Consider the following 24510-nt stretch of genomic DNA (forward strand, 5'->3'; position numbering starts at 1 on the left):
TCCCAGAGGTGAAACTTTGTAATACACTCATCTTCCAGGACAACCTAAGCTTGATGAAAATTAAACATAAATTTAAACTAAGAGGATTTCTTTCTTTCTTTTTTTTTTTATACACAGGAACAATCAGCTCACTACCTCCCCTATTTCTACCCCAAAACTTCAGTGGAAAAGTGTCTGCAGAATACTTCCCTTGAACTTCTGACATACACCCCTACAGGAAAGCAAGCTACTTCTGTATATGGAGGGGGGTGGCATTTGTTGTTATTTTTGAAACAGTGATAGCTTAGTGGTCATTTCAAAGTTGTGGCTGATTTCTGTCATGTGAAAACATCCATGGTCAGGAAATTCATCAGAACTTCAAAAACAAATTCTTAATTACATATTGTTTCTTCATATATTAGACTCAAATCAGATATTTTATTAGTGAATCTCATACTGCTGAATAGGTGGAAATTTTAATAAAACTGTATTATTTCAATGTAATTCTGAATACTAATACCAAAGCAGATATAATCAGTTTCTGCTATCACAAAGGATTTGTGCATTCCACTCCACTTATATATGGAAATTAGATATGGCATTTTCGTTGAGAAAACATGAGAGTGTATAGTGAATTATCTTAGGAGGTGGCTGGGTAGAGGTGGTGTTGAGCTTGCTCTGGCCTTTGGTGTTAGACAGTTCCCTTCCCGCTCAGTTCCTCTTTGCATATCCATTTGGATCCAAATGTGCCTATGAAGACTTGTGTTTTTTTTTTTTCTTTCTTTTGTTCATTTTCACAAAGATGCCTGGAAAACAATGAAGCACAGAAAACAGTTTATGGTTGTGGTGCTGCGGATGCCTGAGAGGCACTCTACTCGAAAATAAACAGCAAGATTTTGGTTTCATACAGCTATACAAACTTGGGGAAAGTACTCCATTTCCCTGAACCTCAGTTTCATATTAAAATAGAGGTAATAGTATCATAGGCATGTGGTGATATTTGAATTAAAGGCAAACTGTTTGTTATAACAAACAATTGGAAACAACACAAAGGTACATTCATGGGGGTTGAGTCAAACGTGGTGTGTGCCTTTAATGAAACACTGCAGAGCTGCAACTGAAGGAAGCTCTCCAAGTGAATGTGAGTGAACTCCATGCCAAATTGGAAACAACCACACACAAAGAAAAGGATTTCTAATGGCTTTAGAACTCTGCATACAGTTATTGGTATATATTCTAAGGACAAAAACAACTGTGAAAAATATTAAACTTCAGTCAATAATTTTACTCAGTATTAATATTGGTACAGTTATTTTGAATTTATTTTTGTTAATGTTGTAGGATAGAGCAAGAATGAATATTAAAGTTAGTAGGAAACAAATTTTAAGTGTAAGAGAAAAGATGTATAAGTACAGAATCAAAAAAAATGAAGGAAAAAATGTAAAATGTTACATTTGGATGGAAAATATCTGTATGAACTCATGATGTTAGAATATTTGTTTTTTTTTCTAGCTTTGTCCACTGAGAAAGCCTAAAACCACTGATAACCCAGTGAAACCATTTACTTCAGATTGGGACTTGAACCCATGTTCTGGGACTTGAACCCATGTGGTTGGGGACTCAAACTCACATAACCAGGACTTGAACCTGGCTGAAATCCTGCTTAGGACTTGAACCCATGTGGCTGGAACTCAAACCCAGCCAGAACCCGTGGTACCTGGTTTCAGGACCTAATGAAGCTCAGATTTTTGATATCTCATCACAGAAAGAATTCAGTGATAAAATTGATCGGTGAGAAGTGGATTTATTCAGATTCAGAGAGAAGCACACTTCACAGACAGACTGTGGGCCATTGCAGAGGACAAGGGCGGTGGCCTCAAAGTGTGGTGTGGTTAGCTTTTATGGGCTGGTTAACTTCATGGGCTGAGTGGGAGGATTATTCCAACTATTTTGGGGAATAGATGGAGATTCCCAGGAATTTGGCCACCATCCACTTTTTGGTCTTTTGACAGTGTCTTGGAACTGTCATGGTGCCTCTGGGGGTGTCATTTCACTTGTTGATCAAGGATCAAGGTTTAGTCGAAGTTGACTTGTCTGCCATCTTGGATCCATCTGATTCTAATCAGTTTATGTTGTGTCCTCTGGGTTATGTCATTCTGTCAAAAGTTGTGCCCTACCCCTTTCCCTCCCGTTTAACCAGGAGCAAAGAATCTCTTGGTATCCAAACTGTGATTTCTTTTCATAGAAAAATATTCTTGGAAAAATAGCTGCTCCAGGTTTGGGATATTTTGTGCCAGAAAGTAAACAAGTCATCAAAAAAATATATCAAAAGTTTATGGGAACCAGTTTGAAAGGATTCTAACTTACCAAATTTGATCATTATACATAAAGCAATTAATTGAAAGTCACTGAATATATAAAAATCATGAATTAATATTGATATTTAACAGCAACTATAAAACAGACATGGAACTCTCATTCACCACCATTGACAAGTACTATTAAATGAACTCCTTACTTTGGAAGTTTGCAATTAGAAAGAGAGAGTTAAGTATTTATCCTACCTTTCTCCCAGGACTATAATTCAGGGTAAGGAAATAGCTTATGTTGAAGTTCTCTCAAGTTACTTCATAGAAGAATGCACACTAAAATGCAGAAGGAATGATGCAATATAAAAAATAATTCTTAATCTCTAACATAATATTTGACTCAAGCAAGCATTATCACTCAATGCTAAATCATTAGGCAAAAGGCTTCTTACAAGGCCAAAGTATTACTCTATTGATGGCTTTCTAACCACAAAGGGAAAAACTTACCTTGATAATAGAGAGATCCATGTGTCACCATCTTAACCCAGTGATCAAACTTGCAGCACTAGGGGGAAAAATAAATATAATGGGCCTCCTGATGTGATGTAGTATGAAATACACAGCATCTCTGAGAAAATATTCTTGCCAAACATATTCAGCTTGAATTCACTACAGAAAATATTATAGAGCTCAGAAGAACCAGTAAAATGATATCACAGGAAACAGTTGAACATATCTGTACTGTGGGGCATTCATCAGCTTGATGCCTGGTGATATCTAGCCTGATGCCAACTTTGTGATGGTTAAATAGGTCAAAGGGGCCAGAGTCTTCATGATCGGGGTACTGTTGTGAAAGTGTTCTCATTTGAATTTTCTGGCTTATGGATCTTGGGCTTATCTCCTGGGACATGATGATTTATTACAAGCATGGGTTGCCCATGATCAAAGAACCTAAAATACCCCTAAAATGAGCCGAGCACTAAGGATTTCATTTTTTTAAGTAATAGAGATTAGTATAAACTGAATTTGCCAGCAATTCTTAGTTTTTCTTTTCAATAGTGCTATTTTGGTTAATGTATTAATAACTTAGAAATGGTTACAAAAGGACAGTTATTTTGTCAAAACATTCTTAAACATACCACAAATATCTGTTGAATTTATACATTAAGATATTAAAAATGTAAAATATTTAGTGAATATTTTATATTTATAACTGTGAATACTGAGTTATGTCATAATTACATAATTATGTAGTTATTGTCATAATTACATTAAAGTAAGCAGAATACAGTAGAATAAGGTTAAGCTTTGTCTCCATATATATTTAAAATTTGGGTTCTTTTATAATAATATGTAATATATGCAGTTAAAATTTTATATTTATTATAAAACTTATATATGTGCATTATTATTTCCAGTGGGTTTTAAGTCATACAGCTTTATGTTTTTTCAGAGGGGCATATTTCCACTAACCCCTTTAAAGTTTAGAATTCAATCTTCTGAGTTGTTGAAGTATCAATAAACTTGCTCTGTATGTTTGTGTATAAAAGACATTTTCTTAATTTAAAAATTTGTTCTTGAATGAAGCAAAATCTCTAAGCACCAAAAATGGCAATTATAAATAAATTTTAAGGTTGGATGTTTAAACAATCAATGATAGTTTTAAATGAAGCCTAACTAATAGAAATCATTGTGATTTCAAAATATTGAGTATAAAAGGAGACAGAACAATAAATGAGATCTCATTTAATAAATGTATAGTGATAACACTACTATCACAAACACAAAGTCAACTTTATGCAGATTAAGCCTGAAGCTAATTTATATTTCATACCTTTTATTAACTGATATCCAATGAGAATTATTCACATTTTTTTCACTATATCACTCTTAATGAAACTCTGCTCTGTTTTGCATGTGAGTTGCATCGTTTCATAAAATTTTCAGCAGTCTTTGACTTGCTAAATAAAGTGGTCACTCAAATCTCATTTTCTGTCTGAGTGCAGAAAGCTGAATGGACACTGAATTAATCCTGCATATTGTCTCTGCTTGATTAGGTCTCCAAGAGATCTTTGTCCTGTCACCTTTAATGGACTCTGTCTAATGGACTCATTAGTGAATTTCTTATCATTTTTAGGAGAAAGATGCAATCTTACAAAGCTGTCCTTCATGTGTTTGGAAATTATTATAATTTATGTATGCCTTAAACACTTATTCAAAAATCAAGAATGAAGAGACTCTACTTTATTTGGACACCATAATATTGTAACAATGACATGCTGATTACAACGAGGGGTCTAAGAATACTATTTCTTGCTGATTACTCATGTTATATTCAAAACTAGTAGTTAAAGCGGACACATTCTTTAATTCAATAGCTTTATATTACACCATAGTCAGAAAATTTGCAGCTGGGAAAATGGAGATTTTCTTGGCTACAGTTATCTATAAGTGCAGAAAAACTAATAATAAATGACTTACTGATATCATGCAAATCTCTCTAAATTCATGCTACGGGGATTTACATTTTAATATTACTTTGCATTACAGCCCAATAATGAATACTCATGTTTGTTATCTTACACTACACTCTTTCTTCTCTGTCTCTTTTCTTGGATTCTCTTGTTATTTTGGTTAATGAAATTCATGATAGTAGAGAAAATGAATTTTAGACAAATATTTAATTCTGAGAAATATCTATTTATTTTACTATTTTTATTGTGATTGTATTCTTATACCCTTAATTACTTTGTTAAAACTTGCCATTCATAGGCCTTTCACTTGAGAAAATTTGTTAAAGTTTCATTACCTGATTTCTTTGAACTCTAACATTTTAATTATTGATTTTTTATTTATTAAATATAGGAAGAAAATGTCAATATTGATATTCTTGAAGACTTTAACACATTTTTTTTTCTTTGCTTGAAAGCATTTCTTTGATTTTGTTTTGCTAATTGCCTGATCCCAGTGTCTGATGAGGAAAGCTAGGGGAAATGGAGAACTAGCAAGTAACTGCTAGGTAACCCAAAGCAGTGTGTGTGTGTGTGTGTGTGTGACAGGGGTGGAAGAGGAGAGTATAAAGTTCTTTCCAGAGATGATGGTCAATGGAATCAGAGGGCATATGCTGAAGTCAAGTTCTGGAGGGATATCAGTATGGAGGTTGAGTTATCCATCCAGGAAAAGTTGTCTATAGCAAAGGCATTCTGGAGAAAGAGCTAGGGAATTTCTGGGGTTTCCTGGCCCTGGAACAATTAATTATCTGTGATGGACAATTAGAAAAATTCCAGATGCAAAAAGCAAAGCCAATGGTTTTCATTTTTTTTGGTTTGTTTTATATTTTTAGCACACCAATTACTGAACAAACTTTCTAAAAGGGATTTAATAAGACTGGTATCTTTTGAATAGTCCTTCAACAACTTGTTCTTATAAACTTTCTGCATGTTACAGAATTTAAAAATTTTTCACTGTACAAAAAAGATACTCAGTACTTTAATTTTTTGAGTCTTGAATACAGTGTTTTCTTCACCTAAACTGTTAGTTCCCTTCTTACTTGTCTGACAAACTCTAATTCTTCCTTCATGACGCAACTCAAATGTCACCTGTTCCGTGACGCTTTCCTTAAGACAGCCCTACACACCTCTCTGCCCAGATTTACTAGTTGTTCTGTGTTTAGTACTCTTTTAAGGTGTTTCTTTCTTAAAATGTGTCACTTATTATCATTTGGAGAAGCTATTGGGGTTAACTAAGGCTCAGTCTCTCATGATAACCAGCATAGTTAACAATAGTTAACGAAGCTAACTTGTCATAAATTTTAGTACAATTTTTGAACAGCTGAAATGCTTACAGCACTCAATGTTCATGTGGTGCACAGTGTAGTGAGTGTGAATGTGAAGAAGAAAAGGAACCAACCACCATCTGGTAGGTATAAATGTCTGTGATGAGAGGTCAGTCAGTGGAAGGCTGTGTTTGAAAATGAGAAGGAATAAAAATAGTGGACGTTAGGACTACTGAGAAGCAGAACTGATGGAGATAAGAGAATGAGAGATGTCGACAGAAAAAAAAAAGTTTGAAGAAATAATGGCCCCAAATTTGATTAAAAGTATAAACAGATTGAGGACATTTATCAGACATGAAACACAAAAAACTACACTGACACTTCAAAATCAAATTGCTTAACACCAGTGACAAATAGAAAACCTATAAAGGAACCAGAGGGAAAAAAGACCACTTTATATAGAAAGAAACAAAGTCAAAGATGGCAGCAGATTTTTCATGTGAAAGAATGTAGGTTAGAAGATAGTGATGCAACATTATTAAAATAATGGAAGAAAAGAAGCTCTGTCAATTTAGAATTTTTCACCCAGTAAAAATCTGTTTCAAAAATGAAGGTAACCATTCCTAAGAGAAATAATATATGTCAACACAAAGACATGTACACAAATGTTCATAGAAAAATTATTTGTCATCACCAGAAACAACCCAAATGGTCATCAACTAGTGTAAGGAAGAATGAAATATGGTATATCTATATAATGAAATAATATTTAGCAATAAAAAGGTATAAACTACTTACATTTACTACAATATGGACGAACCACAGAAACATTATGTTGTATAAGGCAAGGCAGATGCAAAAGACTATGTTGCAGAATCCCATTCATCTGAAATGCTTAGAAGGCACGAATCTATAGGAAGAAAGCAAATTAGAGGTTGCCTGAGGCTGAAACAAGAGAGACTAACTGTGAAAATGGATGACAGAATTTTTTGATGATGTAAACATTCAAAACCACTTTAGAATGCTTGCACAATTTTACAAATTTACTGAATTACAAATACATTGAATTTTATATTTATAAATGGTGAACTTTATATTATGTAAATTACACCTCAATAAATCTTTAAACAATGAAGGTAGAATAAAGACCTTTTTAGACATACAGAAGCTGAAAGAATTTAATGACAGACGTTCTCTTCAAGAAATGTTGATGGAAGTCCTTTAAGCACAAGAAAAATGTAATTAGTCAGAAAGATGGATCTATATGAAGAAACACTTTAGGAAATAATATATAGTTTTAAAACCAAAAATAGCAATAATATAGTTACTATAATATTTATAGAATATATAAAAGTAAAACATATGACAATAGCACAAAAAACAGGGAGGGAAACCATGAGTATATTGCTTTATTGTTCTTATACCAAAATGTAAAGTTAATGTCACATGACAGCCTGGAAAATCCCATGGACGGAGGAGCCTGGTAGGCTGCAGTCCATGGGGTCGCTAAGAGTAGGATATGACTAAACGACTTCACTTTCACTTTTCACTTTCATGCATTGGAGAAGGAAATGGCAACCCACTCCAGTGTTCTTGCTTGGAGAATCCCAGGGACGGGGAGCCTGGTGGGCTGCCGTCTATGGGGTCGCACAGAGTCGGACACAACTGAAGTGACTTAGTAGTAGTAGTAGATTTTAATAAAGTAAAAATGTATTATAAATCTTGATGCAATCATTAATGTTAACATAAGAATTTTAGCTAATAAACCAACAAAAGAGATAAAATGGAATTATAAAAATTACTTGATCCAAAGAAAGGCAAATAAAGGGGAAAAGGGAACAAAGGTGGGACAAATAAAAGACAAACATCAAGATCACCAACCTAAACATAGCAATATCAGTAATAAAATTGATTGTAAATAGTCTAAATATTCCAGTAAAAAAAAGTGAATGTAATGTTGAATGAAACAGAATATCTAATGATATGCTGCTTATAAAAATAGACTTTAGTATAAAGACATAAATGGGTTAAAATTTAAAAAATGAATAAAAGACATGACATTCTAACATGAAGCAAAGAAACCCAGGCTGGTTATATTACTATCAGATAAAATAGATTTTAAGACAAATATATTACAAGAGATAAAAAGTATCTTGAAGATTATACAAGAACCAGATCTTAAATATTATGCATCTAATAATAGGGCTTCAAAATACTTGGTGTAAAAATTGTAAGGAGAAATAGACAAGTTTACATTTACAGTTGGAGATTTCAAAACTTAATATCAATAGCTGATCAAATGAATACACAGCAAATCATTAAGAATATCAAATACTATCAACCAACTTGACCTAATTTATAAGACACTGAATCCAGGAACAACAACAGAACAAGCATTCTTTTCAAGCACCCTTAGAACATTTACAAAGACAGATGAAATTCTGGGTCATAAAACAAGTCTCAAAAAATTTAAGAATATTAGATCATACAAAGAATGTTATCTAATAGCAGGTAATAACAATAATAAATAATTAAATAATAAATAAATAATAATAAATAGAAATCAATAGCAGATATTGTGCAAAACAACTTATAAATATTTGAAACATTATTGCACACTTTTAAATAAAACCTGTGGGTCTAAGAATATTTCAAAAAGGAAATGAGAAAGTATTTAGAATAGAATGAAAATTAAAATATAACATTGGAGAAGGAACTGGTAACCCATTTCAGAATTCTTGCCTGGGAAATCCCATTGACCGAGGAGCTTGGTGGGTTACAGTCCATGAAGTTGCAAGAGTCAGACATGACTTAGTGACTAAACCATCACCAAGACCAAAAATATACCAAAATTTATGGGATACCAAATGTGTTAGAATAACAGTTCCCCCCTCAACCAAATATGCACATGTCCTTGTCCCTAGAACCTGTGAATATGTTACTTTTCATGGCAAAAAGGACTTTGGCCAATGGGACTAACTTAAGGATCTTGATATTAGTTTGCAAATATTTCTCATAAAGGGACATGAAAAGATGTTCAACATCATTGTTATTTGTTTGTTTAGTCACTAAGTCATGTCTGACTCTTGCAACCCAATGGACTGTAACCCACCAGGCTTTTCTGGCCATGGGATTTCCCAGGCAAGAATACTGGAGTGTGTTGCCATTTCCTTCTCCAGGGGATCATCTGATCCAAGGATTGAACCCATGTCTGTTGCATTGACAGACTGATTCTTTACCACAGAGCCACAGGGAAGCCCAGCGTCAGTAGTCACTAAGAAATGTGAATAAAACCACAGTGATATATATCACTACACACTTACTGGAATGCCTTAAATTTAAAAAGATTGATTATATCAAGTGTTGGTGAAAATGCAGTAACTAATATTCTAGCATCTTGGGTGAGAACACTTTGGAAAACAATGTAGCAATTTCTTAAAGAGTTAAATACACGCTCAGCTATGCTCCAGCCATTCAACACCTAGGTATTGATGTTCACTGTTGAGAAATGTAAACACATGAACAAAGTTTTAGACTTAATATTCATAGAAACTTTATTTATAATAGCCAAAAATTGGGTAAAAATAACCCTAAATGCTTTTCAATTGGTAAATTTGTAAACTACAGTCCCCACAATGGAATACTATTCAGCAATAAAGAAGACTGAGTTATGATAGACCCAATAGCATAAATAAATATCAAAATAATTATGCTGGGTGATATTAGCCAGGTGAAAATGTACATTAATTTTTAAATATAAAATTCTAGAAAATGAAACTAACTCACAGAAAACAAGTCAGTTATTTCCTGGGTACAGAGTAGGGATGGCAATGTGTGAGAGAGGAATTACCCGGGGGTAAAATTAAACTTTTGTTGGGGATGGATATTGTTGTTATCTTGATTGTGATGATTATTTTATGGTTGTATACATATGTCAAAACTTAACAAATTATATACTTTAAACATACACAGTTTATTGTATCTTAATTATATGTCCATAAAGCACACACAATAATATACAGCTAAACATATACCCACTAAATTAACTATAGTAAAAAATCATTGAAAATACTAAATGTTGGAGAAAATGAGCAGAAACTGGAACCTTCATACATTGCTTGTGGTAATGCAAAAAGGTACACTTATGATTAGCAAAATGCTAAACTTATGATTGTCATTTGACCTAGTAATTTCATTTCTTGGTATATATCCTGGAGAAAAATAATATATGTTCATGAGAATTGCGATGCAAATGTTCATAGGAACTTCATTCGTAACAGACAAAAAATGAAAACAGTCCAGGGTTAACCAACTGGTGAAGACATAGACACAATGTGGCATATTCATACGATCAAATACTATCCAACAATAAAAATGAAAAAAAAGACCATTCCATGCAAAATCATGAATGAACCTAAAGAACATACAAAGTGAAGGAATTCAGACACAAAATATTATATAGTGTACTTTTCAATTTGTACAAAATGTCTATAAAATGCAAAGATCAGTGTTTGCTTGGGACTAGGGGAGGGAAAGGGAATTGACAAGGGACAGAATAGAATTCGGGGAATGGTAGAAAGTTTCTAAATCTGGAATGTGGTCGTAGTGTGTCACTATACAAATCTGGGCTTCCCTGGTGGCTCAGAGTTAACGAATTTGCCTCCTTACAGAAGGCAAAGTTTGATCCCTGGGTTGGGAAAATCCCCTGGAGAAGGGCATGGCAACTCACTCCAGTATTCTTGCCTGGAGAATTCCATGGACAGACGAGTTTGGCAGGCTACAGTTCATGGGGTCACAATGAGTAGGGCATGACTGAAGTGACTGAGCATGCACGCATATAAATTTACTAAAAATCATTCTGCATATTTTAAATGGGTGAATTTTATAGTATGTCATGTATGCCTCAATGAAAATGTTAAAAATGCAAAAAAGCAAAACAAAACATGGAGTACGTACCATGTGTCACATATTGTGGGATATAAAAGAAGATAATGTGTTATATATGATAATTGAGAATATCAAAATTTGGGTGAATGTTAGCTAAATCTCTCTCCTTTCTTCCCTGTGACTGGTGTATTTGAAGTTACCTAGCTGACACTGTCTGAGGTTTAGAGGCCACTGCCTGGGAACAAGGCTCTGTGCTCTTCCCTGTCCTTAGCTCATTCAGTAAAGAGGAGTGTTCTTTTTTTTTTTTTTTTCTGTTAGAGGTATTTATTTTTCTAAATCCAAAACCGAGGTGGTGATGCCATTATTCTTCTTGCATCAGGGTAGGGTAGATTTAATAGATAACAGTTGTAAAGTCCTTGGAGGTATTCAGGGAAAAGAGCTTGACACAGTCTCTACAGGTTTAATGACTAAAATGTCCTGTTTGCTACTTCCCAACTGTCACCTCTTCCCTGTATTCATTACTTTTGTCTACTCTAAATATAATTGCTCACATCAATGAGCTGGTGAGTAAACTCACACATATCAAGTCTGCCAATAAAACTGAAGTCAGGTTCAATTCCTTTGGGGGAGAAATAATGAAGTTAGCACCATATTCCTGCTTGTTTCTTTAATGGAATTAGAGAGGATGTTTTCCTCAAACATTTTATTCTCTGAGAAGTTCTGCTTCTTCCAAGCACTTTAAAGTGCTCGATATTGGATGCTGTGAAACATTACAAAAGTGCACCGTGCATTATCATTATGTGTTGAAAAATACTGATTTAAAAACTTGCTTCCCTGGTGGCTCAGATGGTAAAGAATCTGCCTGCAATGCGGGAGGCCAGGGTTTGATCCCTGGGTTGAAAAGTCCCCTTGGGGAAGGGAATGGCAACCTATTCCAGTATTCTTGCCTGGAAAACTGGACATGACTAAGCGACTAACACTTTTTTTCTCTTAGAGATACATTCGTTAGGTTACTCCTTTATGCCCATAAATGCAGCTGAGTCAGCATTGTTGAAGTCTCCCCGGCTCTGCTGCCATCATGTCTAAGTCAGAGTCTCCCAAAGAACCCAAACAGCTGCAGAAGCTCTTCTTGGAGGGACGAGCTTCGACACAACTGACGAGAGCCTGAGGAGCCATTTTGAGTAATGGGGAGTGCTCACAGACTTGTGGTAATGAGGCATCCAAACACCAAGCATTCCAGAGGCTTCCAGTTTGTCAAATATGCCACTATGGAGGAGGTGGACACGACCAAAATGTAAGGCCACGTAAGGTGGATGAAAGAGTTGTGGAACCCAAGAGAGCTGTCTCAGAAGAAGATTCTCTAAGACCTGGTACCCACATTAACTGTGAAAAAGATTTTTGTTGGTGGCATTAAAGAAGATACTGAAGAACTTCACTTGAGAGATTATTTTGAACAGTATGGGAAAATTGAAGTGATCGAAATCGTGACTGACCGAGGCAGTGGCAAAAAGCAAGCTTTGCTTTTGTAACCTTTGATGACCATGACTCTTTAGACAAGATTGTCATTCATAAATATCACACTGTGAAGGGCCACAAATGTGAAGTTAGGAAAGCCCTATGTAAGCAAGAGATGGCTAGTGCTTCGTCCAGCCAAAGAGGTGGAAGTGGTCCTGGAAACTTTGGTGGTGGTCGTGGAGATGGTTTTGGTGGGAATGACAACTTTGGTCATGGAGGAAGCTTCAGTGATTGAAGTGGCTTTGGTGGAAACTGTGGAGGGGTGGATACGGTGGCAGTGGGGATGGCTATAATGGATTTGGTAATAATGGAAGCATTTTTGGACAATGATTTTGGCAGTTACAACAATCAATCTTCAAATTTTGGTTCCATGAAAGGATGAAACTTTGGAGGCAGAAGTTCTGACCCCTATGGTAGTGGAGGCCAATACTTTGCCAAACCATGAAACCAAGGTGGCTATGGTGGTTCCAGCAGCAGCAGTAGTAGCTATCACAGTGGGAGAAGGTTTTAATTACTGCCAGGAAACAAAACTTAGCAGAAGAGGAGAGCCAGAGAAGTGACAGGCAAGTTACACGTTAGAACAGATTTGTGTACTCAGCCAAGCACAGTGGTGGCAGGGTCTAACTGCTATAAAGAAGACATATTTTAGACAACACTCATGTTTATGGGCAAAAACTCCAGAACTACTGTACTTGTGACTAACTGTATGAGTTCAGTTCAGTTCAGTTCAGTTCAGTCGCTCAGTCATGTCTGACTCTGCGACCCCACGAACCTCAGCACGCCAGGCCTCACTGTCCATCACCAACTCCCGGAGATCACTCAAACTCATGTCTATTGAGTCGGTGATGCCATCCAACCATCTCAACTTCTGTCATCCCCTTCTCCTCCTGCCCCCAATCCCTCCCAGCATCAGAGTCTTTTCCAATGAGTCAACTCTTCGCATGAGGTGGCCAAAGTATTTGAGTTTCAGCTTCAACATCAGCCCTTCCAATGAACACCCAGGATTGATCTCCTTTATGATGGACTGGTTGGATCTCCTTGCAATCCAAGGGACTCTCAAGAGTCTTCTCTAATACCGCAGTTCAAAAGCATCAATTCTTCAGTGCTCAGCTTTCTTTATAGTCCAACTCTCACATCCATACATGACCACAGGAAAAACCATGGCCTTGACTAGACGGACCTTTGTTGGCAAACTAATGTCTCTGATTTTTAATATGTTGTCCAGGTTGGTCATAACTTTCCTTCCAAGGAGTAAGCATCTTTTAATTTCATGGCTGCAATCACCATCTGCAGTGATTTTGGAGCCCCCCAAAATAAACTCTGACACTGTTTCCATTGTTTCCCCATCTATTTGCCATGAAGTGATGGGACCAGGCGCTATGATCTTAGTTTTCTGAATGTTGTGTTTTAAGCCAACTTTTTCACTCTCCTCTTTCACTTTCATCAAGAGGCTCTTTAGTTCATCTGCATATCTGAGGTTATTGATATTTCTCCTGGCAATCTTGATTAATAGGTTATTTTAGTTTCTGTTCTGTGAAAAGTGCAAAGCATTCTAACAAAGTGTTTCAAAGTAGTTTTTTTTTTTTTTGCACCCATGTTGTTGATTGCTAAATGTAATAGTCTGATCATGATGCTGAATAAATGTATCTTTTTTTTTTTTTTAACCTGCTGTGTAAAGTTAGTCTACTCTGAAGCCATTTTGGTAAACTACCCCAAAAGTGTGAAGTTGGAATTCCTTCAGGGTGATGCCAGGTTCTATTTGAAATTTATCTACAACCTGCTTTGGTGGAGAAGCTGTTGTCTTCAGAACTTTGGTGTAGTTGAACTGACAGTTACTGTATTGTGACCTGGAGTTCACTGTTAAAAGTGTCACAGATGCAAAGGCATGGAGTTTTATTTATTTATTTTTGGTTATTAATGAATGTTGGCACATGCTCTGCATTATATATAAACTGAATTATGGTACCAGATAAAGTTATAGATGGGAATGAGAATTGTGTATCATCCATTATCATGTGTAGTCAATAAAATATTTAATACCTCCCTAAAAAAAAACTAGTTAATCTAATGCATTAGCGTGATTATCAAAATGGCTTAAATAATTTCTCTTGGATAAATATACAGGAATGGAAGGGTTGAGATATATGGTAGATACACATCTAAGTTCATAAGAGGCTGCCAAACAGTTTTCCAGTGTGAGTGTGCAATTTTTACATCCCCACCAGCTGTGCATGAGACTTTTGGTTATTAGAGCAAGTGACACAGAAACTTTAAATGGTCAAATAATATAAATGGAGATGTACACATACATACACACACAAAGCAGGTAGAAGTCAACTGTTTATATAATGTTATATACTATGTACTTGAGTCACTTTAAACTCTTGAGTCATTCTAAGCATTTTTAGAATGACTTAAAAATTCAACTGCTTATATAATGTTATATATTATGTACCTCAGTCACTATAAATATTTAATATTTATTTAAATATGAAATAAAATATTTAATACACCCATTTTGGGGTTATTAAATATTTTATTGATTACACATGATAATGGATGATACACAAGTTTCATTCCCTTAGCTACCGGGAGCAAGGAATCTGGTGGTTTAGGTGACTCGAGTAATAGTACACAGGAGAGGTAATGAGAACTTGAACAAAGAAAGCTGGGTTAGGAGTGATCAGGGAGAAAGAAATAGGATAATGTAGACATAAACTGGGCTTCCCAGGTGGCGCTAGTGGTAAAGAACCCACCTGCCAATGCAGAAGACATAGAGACACAGGTTCGATCTCTGGGTCAGGAAGATTCCCTGGAGGAGAACACAGCAACTCAGTCTAGTATTTTTGCCCGAAGAAACCCAATGGACAGAGGAGCCTGGCAGGCATGACTGAAGTGACTTAGCACCCATGCAGACATAAACTATAGGATGGAATTAATTTGATATGGGGATCAAGGAAGAGGAAAGAATTAACAGTGATTTGAGATTTGGGGCTAGCTATAGTACCTGGAGAAGGCAATGGCACCCCACTCCAGTACTCTTGCCTGGAAAATCCCATGGATGGAGGAGCCTGGTAAGCTTCAGTCCATGGGGTCGCGAAGAGTCAGACACGACTGAGCGACTTCACTTTTACTTTTCACTTTCATGCACTGGAGAAGGAAATGGCAACTCACTCCAGTGTTCTTTCTGGTGGGCTGCCGTCTATGGGGTCGCACAGAGTCGGACACGACTGAAGTAACTTAGCAGCAGCAGCAGCATAGTACCTGGAAAAGGTGTTTATAATGCAGAGATGTCAAGAGAAGATAATTGTGGGGAGAGGGGAGGTAAGGGGAAGCACATGCATATTGTTCAGATATGTTATTTTAACAAACATTGCTAGATGGCAGGTCTGGAATTAGAGAATTCAGGATTAGAATGTAGATTTAGGGAGTGACACCTGATAGCATTATAGTTGAAGAGGTGGATAATTGTTGAGATGACAGAGGAAAAAATGGAATTGCTGAGCTCTAGGACAGTACATTAAACAGCATTTATATTTATAAAACTGGAGGGAAATGGACTACAGCAAGAGTCAGAAGAGAAAAAACAAATGAAAGAAAATTAGGATTGTGGGCTCCTTGGGAAGCTAAGAATGGAGAGACACCGATCAATTGAATGCTTTGGAAATCTATTTTAAATAAATTTTGCAAAGTGATTTGATGGAAAACCATGCAATTCATGAATTTCATGTTCAGAAAGATTTTTAAAAAGTTGTATTCAAAGAAACTGATTATCTCTAGTGAGCTGGGAAAATGGCCACTGAGCTTAGGTAATGAGTGTCCAGCATTGTGATCTGGAGTTATTTACAATTTAGCCATCTAGGAAGGGTTTCAAATAAACATGGATTACTGGCTGACTGAGACTGTGTAGTGAATCTTGGAAACACACACACAGTCACACACATACCCTATGCCACACACAAAGAGAAAAACTAAATCTTTCCTCAAAGTGAAAAGATAGCGCCGTATTATTAAGAGATTTTTTTGGTTCATAGAATCTTGATTAGTAATTCTAAATAGAAATCACAATTAAACCCATAGTCTTCAAGGTAGAAGTATCATCTAATGATAAAAATACTTGCTGACTCAGGCCTTGTCACCAGTAATGCACACTAGAGGGTTGCCAGCAGCCTGCGTTTTGCCACAAGCTGTGCAGTTATCTCAGAGCAGATATTAATTTAAGATGTTAATGCTTATGTCATTAGATTTTCCTATTTACAGACTGTGACCCTGTTAATTTGCAGACCGTGATTATGATTGTTAAGTTTTATTAGTTCATTTTATGAACACGTAGCTTCTTTGCTTTCCTTACTTGCTGGTACCTTTACAGGATGATTTGACCAGTAGTTCTATCTAATCTTTAGAAATATATCTCTGTTAAAAACAGCTAAACTGTGATAAACATATGGAACATATCTGAAAATGTTTCCCATATCAGAAGACTTTCAGATTAAATTTATTCATGTCTTAGCTGCTTATCTTATTCATCCCAAAACACTATCAAGTGTCACGTGCCTGTCATTATGCTAGTCAGACATGTGCTGATTTCTAGATGTGTATGAAGATGAAGAAAGCACTTTCTGTCCTTTGAGGTATTCATAGGGTAATAGTTTACAAAGTTACCTACCATAGCATTTCTTTTTTAAATTCCATTTCAAGACAGCTCTTCCGAACTGAGCATGCAGTTTGTCATATAAATAGGACATTTAAGGTGTTAATGCAACAAATCCACCACCGTTCTACATAACCCATAACATTTGCTGTTACTGAATCTAATACTTGTGTAAAATAATATGTATTTAAGGAAAATGCACTCAGAGATGCCACTCAGAATGCCAAGAAGATCACTTCTCTGCAGTGATGGAAAACTTACCCTTCCTGCACTCTCCATATCTTTTGAAAGACTGAGAGCTAAAACTGCAGCTCCAAATCCGGGAAGCTAATGGGTGACCCACTGGGCAAGTTTGGGCTGAGCTGGGGCTCCTGGCAGGAATATCACATGCAGGACAGGTGTCCACTCCCAGAAAAACAGTTTTCTTTTGAAAGACCCAGGGGTAGTTGGTTTGCTCTTTCCATTGCCTCTAAAAAAAGAGTCAAATATTGGCATGCCGATTCAGTATATGCCAACTTATACAGTATTTGATCTGTCAAGGAAGCATCCTTTTAGATTGACTGACCCTGCTAATTTTAGACAGCCTGTTCAGTCTCCTCAGATTCAAGGAGCTCAAACTGCTTATTAAAACCTCTCAGTTGGAAATAAGGCCGTAGATCTGTCAGCCTTTTGCTGAACCATTAAGCCATAGATACCACTTTTACTGAATAGAGTATAACTTCAGTTGTTGAGAAGGAGATTATTTGCAGTGGTATATATCACCATAGTAACTGGATTTTCAAGCAGGGCTTTTGAAATGGAACTTAAAAGTCACACAGAAACAGGTCTACCTTGCACTGGCTTCAAAAGCATCATGTTGGAGAGAGGCAGAGATTCATTCATAGATTATATGCCATTTGATCTATGATTGCTCAAAGGCATGGGGGAAAGAGACGGGCAATATGTATATTAATATCAATATGCTGAAAAATTAAGACAAAATATGTATTCCACCACTGACTTGCCCTAAGCGAATAATCCAATAAACAGCTTCTACTCTTGTAGCTCGAATTCATGCAACCTTTATGAATACACAAAACTAACACTAGATTTGAGTCTTTCAACAATTTTAATTAGCATTCTGGAACTTATTCACCTTAAAACAGAAAATGTTTACTGTGTCCTCCCAAGTACTATGTAGTCATCACTGGAGAGAAACCGTGCTTAATGCTGTAGGAAAACTACAAAATATGTGTTATAGGAATTCAGGAGGAGAGTCAATATCAAATTTTAGAACTGAAAGGAACTATAGATTGTAAGATTGTTAAATCTTAAGCATGACAGGGACTCAGAGAAGATCATTTTCAATGTCTCTAATTTTTGAGGAGGGAAGCAAAGTTCCACAGTGACTAAGCAACTGATGGTGGGGTCACACAGCTAGTTACACGTAGAACTAAGGCTAGAAGTCAACTATTCTGATTTTCAATTAGGAGGTTAAAAGAAACATGACAAATTAAAGATGGAGAGGTTCTACATGAGTTGCTCACAATTTAAAAAAAGAAAACAAAATGAATATGTATGAGACAACTAGAACATAATTATATAATGCCAAGGCCTTAGAATTAAGAATGAAGGTGGTCTCGCTGAATTTCTTTAAAAATTCCTTATTAAGTTTTAAGATACATGGCTTCTAACAATATGGGTTATAGTTCATGAGATTGCATTTATTAAAGCTAAACAATACAGAAAAGCATAGGGATGCTATTAAAGACATCCATGGACCTATTACTAAGAACAAAGCAAGTGGAGGTGAAGGAATTCTAGCTGAGCTATTTCAAATCCTAAAAGATGATGCTGTGAAAGTGCTGCACTCAATATGCCAGCAAATTTGGAAAACTCAGCAGTGGCCACAGGACTGGAAAAGGTCTGTTTTCATTGCAATTCCAAAGAAAGGCAATGTCAAAGAATTTTCAAATTACCATGCAATTGCACTCATTTCACATACTGAAAGATTATGCTCAAAATCCTTCAAGCTAGCCTTCAACAATATATAAACTGAGAACTTCCAGATGTTCAAGCTGGATTTAGAAAAGGCAGAGGAACCAGAGATCAAATTGCCAACATCTGGTTGGATCATAGAAAAAGCAAGGGAATTCAAGAAAAACATCTGCTTCATTGACTATGCTAAAGTCTTTAACTATGGATCACAACAAACTGTGGAAAATTCTTAGAGATGGGAATACCAGACCACCTTATTTGTCTCCTGAGAAACCTGTATGAAGCAACAAGAAACATAGAGCCGGACATGGAAAAACAGACTGATTCAAAATTGGGAAAGTTCTGTTCAGTTCAGTTCAGCTCAGTTGCTCAGTCGAGTCTGACTCTTTGTGACCCCATGAATTGCAGCACGCCAGGCCTCCCTGTCCATCACCAACTCCCGGAGTTCACTCAAACTCATGTTCAACGAGTTGGTGATGCCATCCAGCCATCTCATCCTCTGTCATTCCCTTCTCCTCCTGCCCCCAATCCCTCCCAGCATCAGAATCTTTTCAAAATTGGGAAAGGAGTACATCAATTCTATATGTTTTAACTCTGCTTATTTAAATTCTATGAAGAGTACATCCTTTGAAATGCAAAGCTGGATCAATCACAAGGTGGAATCAAGAAAGCTGGGGGAAATATCAACAGCCTCAGATATGCAGATGATACCACTTTAACGGCAGAAAGTGAAGAGGAACTAAAGAGCCTGTTTATGAAGATGAAAGAGGTGAGTGAAAAAGCTGGCTTAAAACAACATTCAGGAAACTAAGATCATGGCATCCAGTCCCATCCCTTCATGGCAAATAGATGGAGGAAAAATGGAAACAGTGACAGATTTTAATTCCTTGGGCTCCAAAATCACTGCAGACAGTGACTGCAGCCACAAAATTAGGACACTTGCTCCTTGGAATAATATCTTTGATAAACCTATACGCATATTAAAAAGCAGAGACATCACTTTGCCAACAAAGGTCCGTCTAGTCAAAGCTATGGTTTTTCCAATAGTCATGTATGGATGTGAGATTTGGATCATACAGAAAGCTGAATGCCAAAGAATTGTTGCTTTCAAACTGTGGTGCTGGAAAAGACTCTTGAGAGTCCCTTAGACTGCAAGGAGATCTAAATAGTCAATCCTAAAGGAAAATCAGTACGGAATATTCATTGGAAGGACTGATGCTGAGGCTGAAACTCCAATACTTTGGCCACCTAATGTCAAGAGTGGACTCATTGTAAAAGACCCTGATGCTGGGAAAGATTGAAGGCAAGAGGAGAAGGGGTCAACAGAGGATGAGATTGTTGGATGACATCACATACTCAATGGACATGAGTTTAAGCACACTAAGGGATACAGTGAGGGACAGGGAAGCTGGTATGCTGTAGTTCATGGGATTGCAAAGAGTCAGACAGGATGTAGCAACTGAACAACAGCAACAAGTCTTTTTTTTCCTCCTTCTTTCTTGCTCTCTTGGAATACTACATTATAGATTCAGTTGACGGTCTTGCTTCTCATTTTCCATTTAATTTGCCTCCCAGACCAACTCTCAGGAAATCACTATCATAAACATGTTTCTCAGTGAGTATTTAATAAACCCCTACCTTGTTTATTTAACTTATATGCAGAATACATCATGAGAAACGCTGGACTGGAAGAAACACAAGCTGGAATCAAGATTGCCGGGAGAAATATCAATAACCTCAGTTATGCAGATGACACCACCCTTATGGCAGAAAGTGAAGAGGAACTCAAAAGCCTCTTGATGAAAGTGAAAGTGGAGAGTGAAAAAGTTGGCTTAAAGCTCAACATTCAGAAAATGAAGATCATGGCATCCGGTTCCATTACTTCATGGGAAATAGATGGGGAAACAGTGGAAACAGTATCAGACTTTATTTTTCTGGGCTCCAAAATCACTACAGATGGTGACTGCAGCCATGAAATTAAAAGATGCTTACTCCTTTGCCGGGAGCCGGCATATTGCATATTGAGTGCAGCACTTTCCACAGCATCATCTTTCAGGATCTGGAATAGCTCAACTGGAATTCTATCACTGCCGGAAGCCAGCGTGAGGAACTCCACCCATGACAAAAATCATGAGGAAGGAGGCTTGGCATATGCAAAGGCGGGATCAAGCCTCAGGAGTCTCCCTGGAAATTCTCGAGCATCTAACCCCCAAACCAGAGTTTGCCTACTTTCTGCTTTGTATTTTCACCTACACCTCTGACTTTACGGGGGGCTGTCCCCCACTACCTCTCTCTGAAAAAAAGAGTTAGCTTACAGCTCCAGTTAATAATTCCTGGGTGTGACGTGTTTCAACCTACAAACTCCTTTGGAAGTCCTCTAGCTTGCCTGAATAGGTTTTTCCGGCCACATGTGATTGCTCAGAGCCTCCCAACTGTGAGAGGCATGAGATGTTCTAAACTGTCTAAATACAGATTCCTTTGAGCAGTTAAAAGATTGATTAGAAACTGTATTGGTGAAGGGATTTTCACTTGTCGGGCCAATGTTTGCTGCTAAGTTTCCATATCCCTTACCTGCTGTGTCCCTGGCAGTGTATTGATTAATATAATTGGTATAAGTAGTAGCTTTAATGTTTGTAACCTGGGACCCTTGAGTTAATTCTTTTTCTTGTTATAGCCCACCACACCTTTGCTCTGTAGGAATGCAACTTCATCTAATGCTTTTTGGAGGCTGGCGCCTGACTTTAGAATAATCACCTTTAGAGAAAAAGGCCTCCGGGCCAGAAGATGATTCAAATCACCTAAACTTTTGCATATGATAAGTTTGCAGGAAGAAGGCCTGGCTTACTGCATGACTCTACCCCTTCCCCCATTATCCTCTATGCATAACTTAAGATATAAAAACTACTTTGGAAAATAAAGTGTGGGCCTTGTTCACTGAAACTTGGTCTCCCCATGTCGTTCTTTCTCTCACCTTCTGGCTGAATTATTCAGCCTCTTTTCTCCACTGAATTTCCTCACTGAGCTATCCTTATTTCAGCCTCTTTTCTCCACTGAATTTCCTCACTGAGCTATCCTTATTCTATTACTCTTTATATCCTTAATTAAAAGTTTAATTAAGCAGTTGTTTCCTGATCCTCGCCGACGCCGTCCTCGGTTCGAATTCCCTGGATCCACCGGGGCTGGACCCCGGCACTCCTTGGAAGGAAAGTTATGACCAACCTAGACAGCATATTCAAAAGCAGAAACATTACTTTGCTAACAAAGGTTCGTCTAGTTAAGGCTATGGTTTTTCCTGTGGTCGTGTATGGATGTGAGAGTTGGACTGTGAAGAAGGCTGAATGCCGAAGAATTGATGCTTTTGAACTGTGGTGTTGGAGAAGACTCTTGAGAGTCCCTTGGACTGCAAGGAGATCCAACCAGTCCATTCTGAAGGAGATCAGCCCCGGGATTTCTTTGGAAGGAATGATGCTAAAGCTGAAACTCCAGTACTTTGGCCACCTCATGGGAAGAGTTGACTCATTGGAAAAGACTCTGATGCTGGGAGGGATTGGGGGCAGGAGGAGAAGGGGACGACAGAGGATGAGATGGCTGGATGGCATCACTGTCTCGATGGACGTGAGTCTGAGTGAACTCCGGGAGTTGGTGATGGACAGGGAGGCCTGGCGTGCTGCGATTCATGGGGTCGCAAAGAGTCGGACACGACTGAGCGACTGATCTGATCTGATCTGATCTGATGTGTCAGAGAGAGTTCTAGATGCTTGAAATGCATTGGCTAAAAAAAAGGCTCACATTGCTGACTAAGAATATTTTACTTTTTTTTCCCCCCAACTGTGCTGGATCCTTATTACTATGTGTGAGTGGGATATACTCTTTAGTTGTGGTGTGTAGGCTTCTTATTGCTGTGACTTCTCTTGTTGCAGAGCACAGTCTCTAGAGTGTCACCTCAGTAGTTGTGGTACATGGGCTTAGCTGCCCCATGACATGTGGGATCTTCCTCCACCAGGAAGGAACCCATGTTCCCTGCATTGGCAGGAGAATTCTTTACCACTGGACCCTATTTTACTTTACCGTTTTTTTTTTAACCAAATGGAAGTTCCTATTGTATATTTTAGAGTAAGAATTTGATGTGTGCTACTGCTAAGTCACTTCAGTTGTATCCGACTCTGTGCGACCCCATAGATGGCAGCCCACCAGGCTCCCCCATCCCTGGGATTCTCCAGGCAAGAACGCTGGAGTGGGTTGCCATTTCCTTCTCCAATGCATGAAAGTGAAAAGTGAAAGTGAAGTCACTCAGTCGTGTCCAACTCCCAGTGACCCCATGGACTGCAGCCTACCAGGCTCCTCCGTCCATAGGATTTTCCAGGTAAGAGTACTGGAGTGGGGTGCCATTGCCTTCTCCGAAGAATTTGATGTGTATCCACTTTCAATTAGTATGCCTCTAAGTACATATGCAAATGAATAACATGTTTCTATTTCTCTGTGCTTTAAAATGCATTCAATTTATATCACCCTGTGTAATAATCTGAAAAAAAAAAGCTTTTTCCATTTAACATTGTTGTTGAGATATAGTAGTATTGATAGATACAGATCAATTTTATTTTTGGCATCACTGACTTGATGGACGTGAGTCTGAGTGAACTCCGGGAGTTGGTGATGGATAGGGAGGCCTTGTGTGCTGTGATTCATGGGGCTGCAAAGAGTCGGACACGACTGAACGACTGAACTGAACTGAACTGAAAGTATTGATATTTTATTTATTGATTCCTCTGTTGAAAGTCATTGGGAATATAACAGATTTTAACCATTGGAAGAATGCTACAGTGACATCCTTGTAATTGCCTTCTGTACACATGTTTAAGTCTCTTTGAGGTATTTACCTAAACATGGGTTTACTAGGTAATTCGTTTTTAATTTTCTAAGTGCTGCTGAATTGTTTACCCTAGTGGTCATTCTGCTTGATACTCCCATCGGCAGTGATCTCTATTTAGCAAGTAACTATAGACCATAGTCATATAATTGACTTTGACATATATTTGACATTGACATATGTCAGAATTTACATATTTGTTGTTTGCACAGAGGAGAGTATTTATGTGAAGAGCACCTTGACGAATGTAAATCTGGAGTTTTTACTGATTTATCAAGGTTTATTTATCAACCTAAGTTCTACATTCTAAAAAATGACTAGAAAAGACATTTTTATATTACGAGACAAAAATATTAACTCCTAGTCTTAGTAGGTAGGAAAAGCTGGGCTCAGTCCTTCCCTTTGTAGGTTAGTTTGACTGAAATAAAGCCAATCCTTCAAAGAATTAAAATCATAGTTGATACAAAATTAGTAGAAATAATACATTTTAAAATGAGGGTACAAGTTCAACAATGTGATAAATTGAAAACTGCAAGAAAATTGTCTAAAA

General features: G+C 37.2%; 1 long non-coding RNA gene and 1 pseudogene across 1 annotated transcript; one reads left to right on the forward strand and one right to left on the reverse strand.

Annotated features, from left to right (window-relative positions):
• Positions 1–313: 313 nt before the first annotated feature.
• On the reverse strand, positions 314–7284 carry LOC133248830 (uncharacterized). Its single transcript, XR_009736779.1, has 5 exons — positions 7213–7284; positions 6862–6973; positions 2796–2853; positions 2544–2624; positions 314–785 (listed from the first exon to the last, which is right to left on the reverse strand). It is a non-coding gene; the product is annotated as an uncharacterized LOC133248830 (long non-coding RNA).
• Positions 7285–12028: 4744 nt separating this feature from the next.
• LOC133248831 (heterogeneous nuclear ribonucleoprotein A1-like) lies at positions 12029–13185 on the forward strand (annotated as a pseudogene).
• Positions 13186–24510: the final 11325 nt, after the last annotated feature.

This window comes from Bos javanicus, chromosome 5 (assembly GCF_032452875.1).
Source record: "Bos javanicus breed banteng chromosome 5, ARS-OSU_banteng_1.0, whole genome shotgun sequence".
In the NCBI taxonomy this organism is placed as follows: Eukaryota; Metazoa; Chordata; class Mammalia; order Artiodactyla; family Bovidae; genus Bos; species Bos javanicus.